This window comes from Sycon ciliatum, chromosome 7 (genome assembly GCF_964019385.1).
Source record: "Sycon ciliatum chromosome 7, ocSycCili1.1, whole genome shotgun sequence".
NCBI classification, from domain to species: Eukaryota; Metazoa; Porifera; class Calcarea; order Leucosolenida; family Sycettidae; genus Sycon; species Sycon ciliatum.
Window position 1 is genome coordinate 22,319,339 of NC_088649.1, and position 11,985 is coordinate 22,331,323.

Genomic DNA, 11,985 nt, shown 5'->3' on the forward strand with positions numbered 1-11,985 from the left:
CAAACTTCGCAACTTTCTTCATTTTCGCGCTACCATTTCGCAACTTTTCCGCAATCTTGGCGCAATTGGCGCCATGGTATGGGGTCAAACGGTCAAGTCAACGACTCACCGACTACATGTCGGCCAAATGCAAACTCGTACTCGCTCATTTCTCGCCTGCCTTCAGACTGATTTCAGAGCAACAGTAGATCAACGGTAGTTGTGATAATGTGCACTGAGGTCATAGTTCCCTTTTCCTTGCACTGGAATGATGTACATGGAAGATGAATGCAACAGGATACTGGCACTGTGTTAAGTGGTGGTTGATCGCAGGAGGGGGTGTAGATCTACGAATTTGCTGTCCATGCACCGTAAGTTCTGCTTTTTCTACTCCCTTTTGGGTAGTTTTTTGCACTAGAACTCTCCAATTCTAGATTTCGATATTAGCAGCTTTGGAGCTTTTTCTGAAAATGTGGATGCAATTTCAGTAACTAGCACTTGGTTTGGCACGGTTGCGAAAAGCATAAATTCCGAAAAATTATGGCATCTTTGGGAGAGGGCTACCCTCAGTCCATAAATTATACCGTTTTTGTTGAATAGAGAAAAAAGGAGAAAACACTTATGTTACAATAACATAGCAATATTATCGTGAGTGATATGTATCAGGATACTATACGACAGTAGGGCAACACCTATGTGTGACTATGATTAGTATAATATGAGCCCGAGCGCGCTAAAACATGACCACAGCTTTTTTTGAAAAAGTCGTGATAATCGCGATTTGAATTCCGTGGCAAAAAATACGAAGTGCAGTGCAACGCGAGTCGCTGTTGTTGTTCTCCTCGGTCGACTGGACTGTTCCGGATGCAATGAAATACATCACAAGAAAATCCTTAAAATTCTCCTCCGTCAACCCCGCATGCTCTCATCATCCGCCCTTTATAAAATCGCTCACACAACCCCGTTATCACATGGACGCAGTGCACACCTGGCTTCTCTTGTCCATTCTATTAAGCTTGAGTTGTGCCCACCTCATCTCATGTGTTTTAATTGGTTCTCTTCTCTAAGAACTAGAAACTCACTCTTACTCCCTAAGTGTAACTCATCCACTCTTTTGCGCTCCCCTCTCTTTATTGCTTATTCTGTTTGGCTCACTCTACCCAGAGAAGTTAAGGACCTGACCTCACTCCGCCTGTTTAAGATCCGTGCCGCCCCTTATTTACTACGACATGCATAGCTCATTATCCACATGTCCTTTGCGTCTCTGTGTTTTTCACTGTTTTTATTTGACATTATCTTTCTCTTTCTTTACGGAGTTGTTGCTGTTCATTTTGCTACTCTTTCTTTTTCCCTCCCCTTACTTTTATTTATCGCCGTGGTTGGCAATCACCCACTCTCTTTAACATTGGCCGGTGTTTCCACCGAGTCTTGAGATGTTGTAATAAATAAAAAATAAATAAAATTCTTTGTTGCAAGTAAGTTTATTTGTTTGAGTTTGTATTCCATGTTGCGCTGAGTCGCCTAAAACTGATCGTCATCGATGTATCGACAGAAGAGCCTAGTAGTAGTAATGTACTGCGGAGCGGAAGAAGACGACATCATCGCACTCCATGCTCAGGATAAAATATTTTGAGGATTCGGGTCGGAAACAGAAGGAAGACGATGATGGCTACAGCGACGAGTCATTTGAGGGCGACACTTTCATCGAGCGTAAAAATAATTGATGCTGGTAGTCCCACGATCTGCAGTGACGAGGAATTCTACTCTGATGACAACCTGGCAAGCGATTGGCATCGACACTGACTTGGGAGGTGAGTCGGCCTATGATTTGGCCAGAACGGACACCGCTGCACATATCCGGGACAATGCCAGTGTAACAGGTTTAATCAAACTTGAAAAGTAAGAGGCCTGGTTGAGCGTGCCTCGACCAGTTATATGCAAAATGTGTGGTAGTATACATGTGGCAATGGCGCCAATGAAGGTGCTAATAGACAGGCGTAAGACGCATGAGGTGCGAGGGAGTGTAAAGTTATAGAGAACAGGGGAAAACTGTTACATCATCCCCCTCCTATGGAGAGGAAGGAGCTTATAACCCAAATGCTCAAGTGGAATAGAGTACAATAAGCGCAAACACGTGCGAGACCAAAAAAGGCTTCGCACTGAAGTAACACAATAAGACGACTGAAACTCCATGCAAATAAAGTGTAATAAGCTCAACAATGTGTAAGGTGAAACTAGAAGTTCAACTGCAAAACTCAGCGGGCAGAAGCCAAGGTTTTGTACTTCTGAAGTGGAACAATGTCATTACCAGATTCATCCAACAAATAATGTTCAGGCTCCCAAGTGGCATCAGAGTAGCCTTGCCACTTGACTAGGTACTGAAGCTGATTCTGCCGGCGGCGGTGACTGAGAATGTTCTCCACCACATAGCGGGCATGACCATCAAGGTCCGTGATAGGCGGAGGCGTAGGCTGTCTCCTATTAGGAATAGCGTTCTTCTCGTAGGCACGGAGTGCCGACACATTAAATACCGGGTGACAGCGGCTGGTGTGAGGCAACTTGAGCTTGTAGGCATTCGGGCCGACCACATGGGTTATAGGAAAGGGGCCAAACCACTTGGGGCGTAATTTATGGGATGGTCGGTCCCGAGCTTCAGGAGTCAGGAGGAAATCCCGGTAGACCATTACCAAATCTCCCACCTTCAGCTTTCCCTCGACCCTTGTCCGATCTGCATTGAAGGCCTGACGAGCTTGAGCTGCCACTAGCGCATCTTGTGAGATCTTGACCGCGTCTTGTCTTGCTTGCAACCAATCAGCTGAATCTCTGCCTCCCTGAATAGGGTTGAGGAAGTCGGGTGGCGCTCTGGGATTTAGACCGTAATTTAAGAAGAACGGTGTGTTTCCTGTAGATGATTGAGTAGCGCTGTTGATAGAAAACTCACAGAGAGGTAGGAGCATATCCCAGTTATCTTGTTTATGATTTACAAAAGCCCTCAGCACATCCTCTACTATTCTGTTTACTCGTTCAGTTAGGCCATCTGTCTGAGGGTGATTGGCAGTACTAAATGCTAGTTTCGTTCCTAAGCGATCAAACAATTCCTGAAAAAATGCTGCCGTAAATCTTGGATCACGATCACATACAATACTAGAACTCAAACCATGAAGTCGAAATACATGTTGAATATACAGATCAGCACTTCCTTTAGCGTCAATAGTAGAGGAAGTAGGTGCTAAATGTACACACTTTGTCAAGCGGTCTACAAATACATATTATAGCAATAAAAACTGCTTTATGGCAGTTTTCTAAAAAAAGTTATTGTGTTCTAGTCCATGGACCCCGTCTAAAAAGTAAGAAATTAACGAAATGTGATAGCCGAAAATTAAAATTTCACACAAAACCTCACAATAATCACGACACTTGAAGATCTTATAGTACGGCACTTGTTTATTCCGACACTTGTACTTGTACAAGTACATGGACTGCGCCAACATGCTTGCATGTGAAAGAGGACCACGAGGGGAAAAGGTCGTCTCGCATCCTGTGTGTGATTATTGTGAGGTTTTGTGCGAAATTTTAATTTTCGCCTATCCCATTTCGTTAATTTCTTACTTTTTAGACGGGGTCCATGGACTAGAACACAATAACTTTTTTTAGAAAACTGCCATAAAGCAGTTTTTATTGCTATAATTTTGTTTTGTTTTTTTGGCTCAAGGATATTATTATTTACAGTAAGAAGGTGGTAAAACAGCGCAAAAAGAAAGAAAGAAAGAAAGAAGATAGCTAAAGTAAACAGCGAAAATTGCAATAATGACACAAAGGTGCAAATGCGAGAAAACTCAATAAGCGCGACATGTAGTGCGACAACAAGAGACAACCACTGGACATACATGTAACTAACGAGGTTTTGACGACCTACCTAACAGCCTAAGTGTGAATTTGATTTGTTTCTGTTTGCAAAGGTTGGGTTTCCTTGTGTGGATGTGTACAGCTTCCAAAACATTCAGCAATCTAGCACTGCGTACACGTGACACAATCGGATGATTGTTTTTCGATTGTGTCACGTGTACGCAGTGCTAGATTGCTGAATGTTTTGGAAGCTGTACACATCCACACAAGGAAACCCAACCTTTGCAAACAGAAACAAATCAAATTCACACTTAGGCTGTTAGGTAGGTCGTCAAAACCTCGTTAGTTACATGTATGTCCAGTGGTTGTCTCTTGTTGTCGCACTACATGTCGCGCTTATTGAGTTTTCTCGCATTTGCACCTTTGTGTCATTATTGCAATTTTCGCTGTTTACTTTAGCTATCTTCTTTCTTTCTTTCTTTCTTTTTGCGATATTATTATTATTATTATTTTATTTATTTTACTAGGGTGTTTCCCACAGACCTATGGTCTTCTTACGGGAGCCCCTATGTACTACATGTACGTGTATCATATCAAATTCAATACCGTATTATACGCATTGATGTGCAAGCCTTTTCTTGCGGAAAATGGAACTAGTCTTGCGTATGATGACAGATGTACACTGTATTCAGGTTCTTCTGCCGGGGAATCATATGGGTAGTGCAGTGGCGGTGATAATAATAATAATAATAATAATATCTTTATTAGGATGACCCGATACCTTTTTTATACGCAGGTCATTCTGTGGATGTTGCAGAATTTCATGACTGTGATAAAATTGTCTTGTCTTTCAGAAAATTCAGATGTCCACACCCTAAATCACATTTACATGAGAATTGTAACCAGGTGCGTGCCGCAGATGTTTTTGTTGATTCTGTGTTTATAATTGTAGTCATGGGTTGTCGTGATAAGGTCATCCGGCATCATATTGTAGTGAAATCGTAATCCTGTTGATGTCGATAAAACTTTTGGAAGCAGTTCAATGACTTCAAAGTGTTACAAGTCCACGATTGTCTAAAACAACACAGCAAAGTAGGAACAATAAACATGCATTAAAATGTAAACAAATACATTGCTGAGTCCGACACCTTGTTCCAACAACTACACTGATCCTGAGGATATAAGGGGCAAGGATATATGGTTGGAGGTACTGAGAGATAAACAAGGCACTCCATAATAATAAAATGTTACACGACTTTGGGGGAGTATGAATGATATCCAGTCAAACCCCCTTAGGACGAACATGAAGGGACCGATGGCATTTGCTCTGTGAGTTTGTCTTAACCCTATTTTATAACGAGTGAATACAATTATTTCTCCAATAGAGACACGAATAGATTTCTTCTAAAGCGAAAGATTCTAAGCCAGACCAAACCATTGACTCGTCTTTTATGAAACAAATGAGTCACTGAACCTTTCTTTAGGAACATGACGGCAACTGAAACAACAACAGAGAAAATACGATACATGTACAGCACATTCTTGCAGGTACAACAAACAGATTGCAGATCGTAATTCTTGCTCTACCGGCACGCAACTTTATTTGGGGCAGTGCAATCTCAGCGCTACTCACAAATCAAACAGCCCAGACTCGAGTAAACAAATCCAATCGTACGAGATTTTCACGAGACGAGACTGCACCCAGTAGGGAGGTTCTGCTCTACGTTTTGGGAACGCGACGCAAAGAATCACGCGAACTTTCTTCGCGTTCCCGTAACGTAAAGAAATGCTGTTCTGCTCTACGTTTCACCTAGAGAAGTCACGTGGAATGTGTACTGGGAATTTTCCCTTCCATATTTGGCAGTTTTCTGCATGCAGTTGATCGATACCCAGCAAATTTTCTCTGCGTGTGCCACAACGTAGAGAACCCCATCTCCGCGTAGAAATCTGGAGCCAAAACACGCGAAGCCGTAGACTCTAACCCAGACACCTGCTCTCTACGTGATTTCTCTACGTTTCACGTATAGCAGAACCTCCCTATTGGCTTGTTTCGTATGAAGCAAACAAGTCACTGAATGCATGAACCTCTCCATAATGGAGATTTTCCCTGATATGCGAATTTATCTTGCATACTAGTCCTGGGCCAATGCGTCCTTGAACCTTCCCCTACAGATTGGGAACTGCCAACGATGCTATGCCACTGCAAAATTCAGATTCTACCCTATGATCGGGGCACGGAATGCCGGAAGCAATCATGACCAGTGCCTTACTTGTAACGTACCAATGTACAATGAACATGAGTATTTCGACAACACATCTAAGCCTCAGCAGCAACATACAATGTAAGCCTTACCGTCAAGAAGGTGAACTCGCGTTCTTCGCACACTGTTGGCAAGGGCAAAGAGATACGAATGGATCTAAATCCGAATAAAATCAGCACACGTTTCCGTAAATGAAAGGGTGAGCATAAGCAAATGAATCGAAGGAAACTGGTCAACTCAGAGATCACTTGTCATTGAGTATTCCGTAAAAGGAGGCCTCGACAGCAGAAAAGCTAAATTTAGAAAAGAGATCCTGTCAGCTTTTCCATTATTTATTGTATTCCACCTAAAATCAGCACACTTTTCGTAAATGAAAGAGTCAACACAAGCAAATGAATCAAAGGGAACTGGTCAACTCACCTGTCATTGAGTAATATTCCGTGAAAAGAGGTCTCAGCAGAGCCGAAGCGAAATAAGCCAGGACACGAAATATCCGAAACAGCTCATGCAAGAAGCAGTTCCAAAGAAGGAAGTTCCTCGCGCATGCACATCCGAAAACGGACTGCATTGCATGCAACACAATGTCTGCCGTGCACGTGCACAGCACGCGGCTACCACCCGTTGGTAGATCTAATACCGAGCACCTTACGTAGAAACTTACGTAGCCTAAGTGAAGTACCGAGCACCTTACGTAGAAACTTACGTAGCATAGCGGTGTCGTTTTTTCTGCCATGTGAACACAATAATAGAAAAGCTGACAGGATCGCTTTTCTAAATATAGCATCATGACCTGTATCGGTCCTAGGCAAACCCATGATAAAATCCATCGAGATATCCGCCCACGGCTGACTGGGCACTGGTAAATTCTGCAAGAGACCAGTTTTTAGCTGGCCGCCTTTAACTCGTTGGCAGACGTCACATGACTTGACAAACGCCTTTACATCCAGTCCCATTCTGGGCCAATAGAAATATCTAGAGAGTCTGAAATAGGTGCGATCTCGACCGGGATGCCCCGCAGTCACACAGTCATGGTATTCTTGAAGCAGGGCGAGTCGGAGTTTGCTACTCTTTGGAATGCATAACCTGTTCTGTGGTGAAGATCTGAGATAAAGATAACCGGGTGTTTCATTTAGAAGGTAACGGTCGTGCAGATTGTCATGGCTTGAATTTTTCAGTCTCCTGATAATGGGAGCAAGATCCTTGTCGCACTTGTAACCGCTGACAATTAACTGCGCTAAGTCTGGATTAATCTCTAGGGTATGCTCTATGGCATTCAACTGAATGTTAGGAGGATAGGATGACCCGCCTATTTCAGAATCACTGAACAGATCTGGACGGCGTGAAAGCGGGTCGGCAATGTTTTTCTTTCCTGGTTTGTGAAAGACCGTAAAGTCATAGTCAGCTAAAAACTCTACCCATCTTTCCTCACGCTTGGTGAGAGTCGGTTTGGTTCGTAAATAGACAACACCCATATTATCAGTCATCAGGTCAAAGTGGCGGAATAGATAGATTCTCCAGCACTTTAATGCAAATACCACAGCCAACGTTTCCCTCTCGGCCGCAGTATAGTTGCGTTCTGCAGCTGACAGTTTCCGACTACAATAGGCTACGGGATGCAAATCCATATCTTCTCCCTGCTGCAGGAGCACACCCGCCACGGCAAAGTCACTTGCGTCAGTTTCTACCATGAAGCTTTTCTCAACATCGGCCAGTTGCAACACTGGCGCCTCGAGTAATGCTGATTTTAGAGACTCGAATGCCTTCTGTCTAGCAGCGCTCCATTCAAAGCGTGAATTTTTTCCGGTGATTTCTTCTAATGGACGAGAGATGGTCGAGTGTCGATCTATGAACCTTCGGAAATAGTTTGCAAAGCCAAGAAACTTCCTCACATCAGTTACTGACGACGGAGTTGGCCATGTTTCCACAGCACTTATCTTCTTGGGATCAGGGGAAATTGATGTGCCGTTGATTTTATGCCCCAAGAAGAGAACTTCTCTCACGCCGAATTCGCATTTAGACTGTTTGCAATACAGCTCACTATTTCTAAGTGTTTCTAGAACTGTTTGAAGATGATGCTGATGATCTTCCCAGGTCTTGCTGAAAACTAGAATGTCATCCAAGAATACTACAACGAATTTTCGGAGATGCGGTTGCAGAATAGAGTTCATGAGTGACTGAAAGGTGGCCGGGGCATTAGTCAGCCCGAATCCCATGACTCTAAATTGGAAGTGGCCGAAGCGCGTATTAATGGCCGTCTTAGAAACATCCGAGTCTTGAATTCTGATTTGATTGTAGCCTGACCGCAAGTCCAACTTGGAGAAATATGCACTGCCCTGGATCGTGTCGAATAAGTCATCAATATTAGGAAGACAAGCTTTGTTTTTGATCGTAATTCTATTCAATTCTCGCCAATCGCACACCATTCTCAGAGTACCATCCGACTTTTTCACAAAAAACACAGGTGCACCGTATGGCGACTTACTTGGCTCAATGAATCCCTTCTCAAGTAATTCTGATAGCTGTGACTGGAGCTCGTCCATCTCTGGTTTCGGCAGGCGGTAGGCGGGTCGAGACGGTGGTCTGGCTCCATCTTCTATCTGGATTTCATGGTCGACTGGTCTCTTCGGTGGAAGCTCATTCGGCAGCTCGTCTGGAAATAAATCCTGGTACCTCTTGAGCAGGTTCTGGATGTCTTGTTGCTCTGATTCCTGGAGTTGTGGCCCGGAACGATTCTCCTCGTTTGCAGCAGTGACCCATGCAAGAAACCCCTCGGCTCCACTCCTCAGGGCATGACGAGCTTGTCGGCCACTGATAAACATGCTTTCCACAGATGGCCGGTCGGCTGTCGGCGGGTTAGCTGAAGGCAATTTGGCAACAAAGGGCTCACCGTCCAACTGAACTTCGTTCGTACGGAAGTTGATGCTGGGGCTGTTCCTTGTAAGCCACGGCTTGCCAAGAATAGCGTCGTAGCGAGTCAGGGGATACACAGTAAAGTGCTGTTCCTCACTGAAGCCCCCGACTGTCACCCTTAGCGTGCGTGTGGAAATCTGCGGGACCTCGCTGGTCGAGCCGTCCGCCAATGTTACGCTCAGCACTGCTGAGCTTGCATCCGTGTCAAGATGATGCTTTCGAACAAAACTGTCTGCAATGAAGTCATGCGTCGAACCGGAATCTATCAGCATCACTGCACGGCGACCGCCGATCTTTCCCTGTATGCGCAGTAGGTCGTGTTCAGGTTCATTGCCGACGCTGACGTTGCTGACATGACACCTTTCTGCAACGGGACAATTTCCTACAGCTATGGGTGTCTCCGGCTCCGTAGGTTCCTGGAGAGCAACGTCTTCAACCTCCAGAGCTCCGAACCGGTTAGCGACTGGTACCGGCGTGGGCGCTTGGGTCGTCGCCAGTAAGCGCACCCCCTTTCTTACTGGCGACCAGCGTTTGGGTAGCGCTGTCCACCCTCAGTACAGTCTTTAGCGAGGTGGCCTGGCTTCCTGCAAGCAAAGCAGTGTCCCATTGCTCGCAGTTGGACACGCTCTTGGTCCGTCAGCTTGCGGAGGCCCTGACCACGGAAGCTGGGCACGGAACGCGACTCTCTACTGGCTGGTGGCCCCGACGCCGGTGGCCCTGACGACTGCTCCACGGTGTTTGCTGCCATGACAGCTTGCTCCAGGGTACGTGGATGCTCACGCATGACCTGTCGCTGGATGTGCGGCACTAGACCCCTGACGAACAGCAGCGCTCTGGTGTGGTGGTCGATTTCCGGCACTTGCAGGCTGAGGCGAGTGAAAGCAGCAATGTATGCGTCCAGCGACCAGCGCTGCGCTGCGGAAATTAGTCCCATACGCGATGTTTCCTCGTTATGCCGTGGTCCGTACACATCGCCAAGTGCCGCTTTCAGAGCAGGCCAGTCGGAAAACACTTGGTTAGCTTCCAATGCCGCTATCAACCAAAGACGAGCGTTTCCAGTCAAAAATCCTGCCGCGTAGTCGACCCTCTGTGCCGCATTTGGGAGTGCCAACGACCGTAGGGCCATGTCCATTGCAAACGTCCATTCTTTGAATGTAGCGGAATCTCCTCCAAACACAGGCGGCTCTTTCGTAAGGCGGGGTGTTGGCTCCCACGGTTCCGAGTTCGGATGTATCGTTCGGTTTCCTTGGCTAACGCGCTGAGCGGTCTTGATATCGTTTATCAGCCGAACGACGAGTACGAGGAGCGTAAGCAGAGCGACCAGAACACCTGCCAAAAGCAGAGTAGTAACCATCCTCTGCTACCAGTGTAACAGGTTTAATCAAACTTGAAAAGTAAGAGGCCTGGTTGAGCGTGCCTCGACCAGTTATATGCAAAATGTGATAGTATACATGTGGCAATGGCGCCAATGAAGGTGCTAATAGACAGGCGTAAGACGCATGAGGTGCGAGGGAGTGTAAAGTTATAGAGAACAGGGGAAAACTGTTACAGCCAGTATTGGTTGCAAGAGCAAAAACAATCAATGGACTCTGCTGCTCCCTCAACTTCTCAAGTCGATAATTTGAGTACCCTTATGCGGAACATCGCTAGCATGAGCAGTATGCAGCGAAAGCAGTACTCTCTGGCGAGCGGAGAAAACCGTGTGCAGATGGGCTTTGGTGTGGGGAATATGAGTGCGACGTCTAGTATGTTGAGGAACTGGAAGACTGTGTGCAGCAGTGTATACTGTATATCTGAAAGTACAGGTGGAGTGTGATGGAGAGGACGTGGAGTGCCAACTTCTTCGGCCAGCTACAGATGATGACTGTGTTTTCGCTGGCGGTTCTCCAGTGGTGCTCCAAACAGGAGGTATTTCGGACACCCAGCTCAGCTGCCTATAGACAATTTGGATGTGGCTGAGTACCTGTCAGCTCATCCTATAAGACCCTGAACGGAGGAATTGACCCGGAAAGGATGAACCAAGGGGCATATCAATTGTGTGCAAATATGACAATCCCATTGCTGTACATAGAATTTCGCCATTTCAACAGTGCTGCATATAATACCATTGTAGCAACACTTAGACATGTCCGATCAATCCAAAACTTTCAGACAGTGAACATTAGGTGTGTTAGATCATTTTTAAACAAAAAACTGAAAATCGAATTTTTGGTCTGTGGTCATATTTTAGCGTGCTCTGGCTCATATTATCAATCAAGGACTCTGCAATATAACAACGAAGTACTAAATTACGAAATAGTGGTTGCGACTTCGGCGATGATTTGTAAGAAAGGGTTTGCTCCCCACACCGGAGCTCGCGCTATTCCGCCGACTTTACTTGACACTTGACTGACTCACGACTGCCACCCAGAGCACACGAGAAATCCATCGAACCTTCGACTCGGCAAACCTGCAAGAAACCACCACTCCCTGCTCAATACACAGTGTTTCGGGGAATTCACCCCTCATCAGTTGAGCTTGAGTAGGCTGAGGAAGATTGTGCCTGAAGAGCACCACTTATATAGTGCTCTCCAGGAACAAACATCACCAGGGATACAAACTTACAGAGACGCTCCGTTTCAAGCGCGACAAACACCTCGTGAACACCAGACAGCAGCGTGAGTCAGTGTCGCTCCTGGACGGTGAGACACACGTCGAGGACCCTCGGTCATTCGCAACGCTGTCACCTCCAAACCAACTAGTCGCAAGCCCGCGCTGGGCACAACAGAACGAAGTAGTGGTTGCGACTTCGGCCATGATTTGTAAGAAAGGGTTTGCTCCCCACACCGGAGCTCGCGCTAATCCGCCGACTTTACTTGACACTTGACTGACTCACGACTGCCATCCAGAGCACACGAGAAGTCCATCGAACCTTCGACTCGGCAAACCTGCAAGAAAGCACCACTCCCTGCTCAATACACAGTGTTTCGGGGAATTCACCCCTCATCAA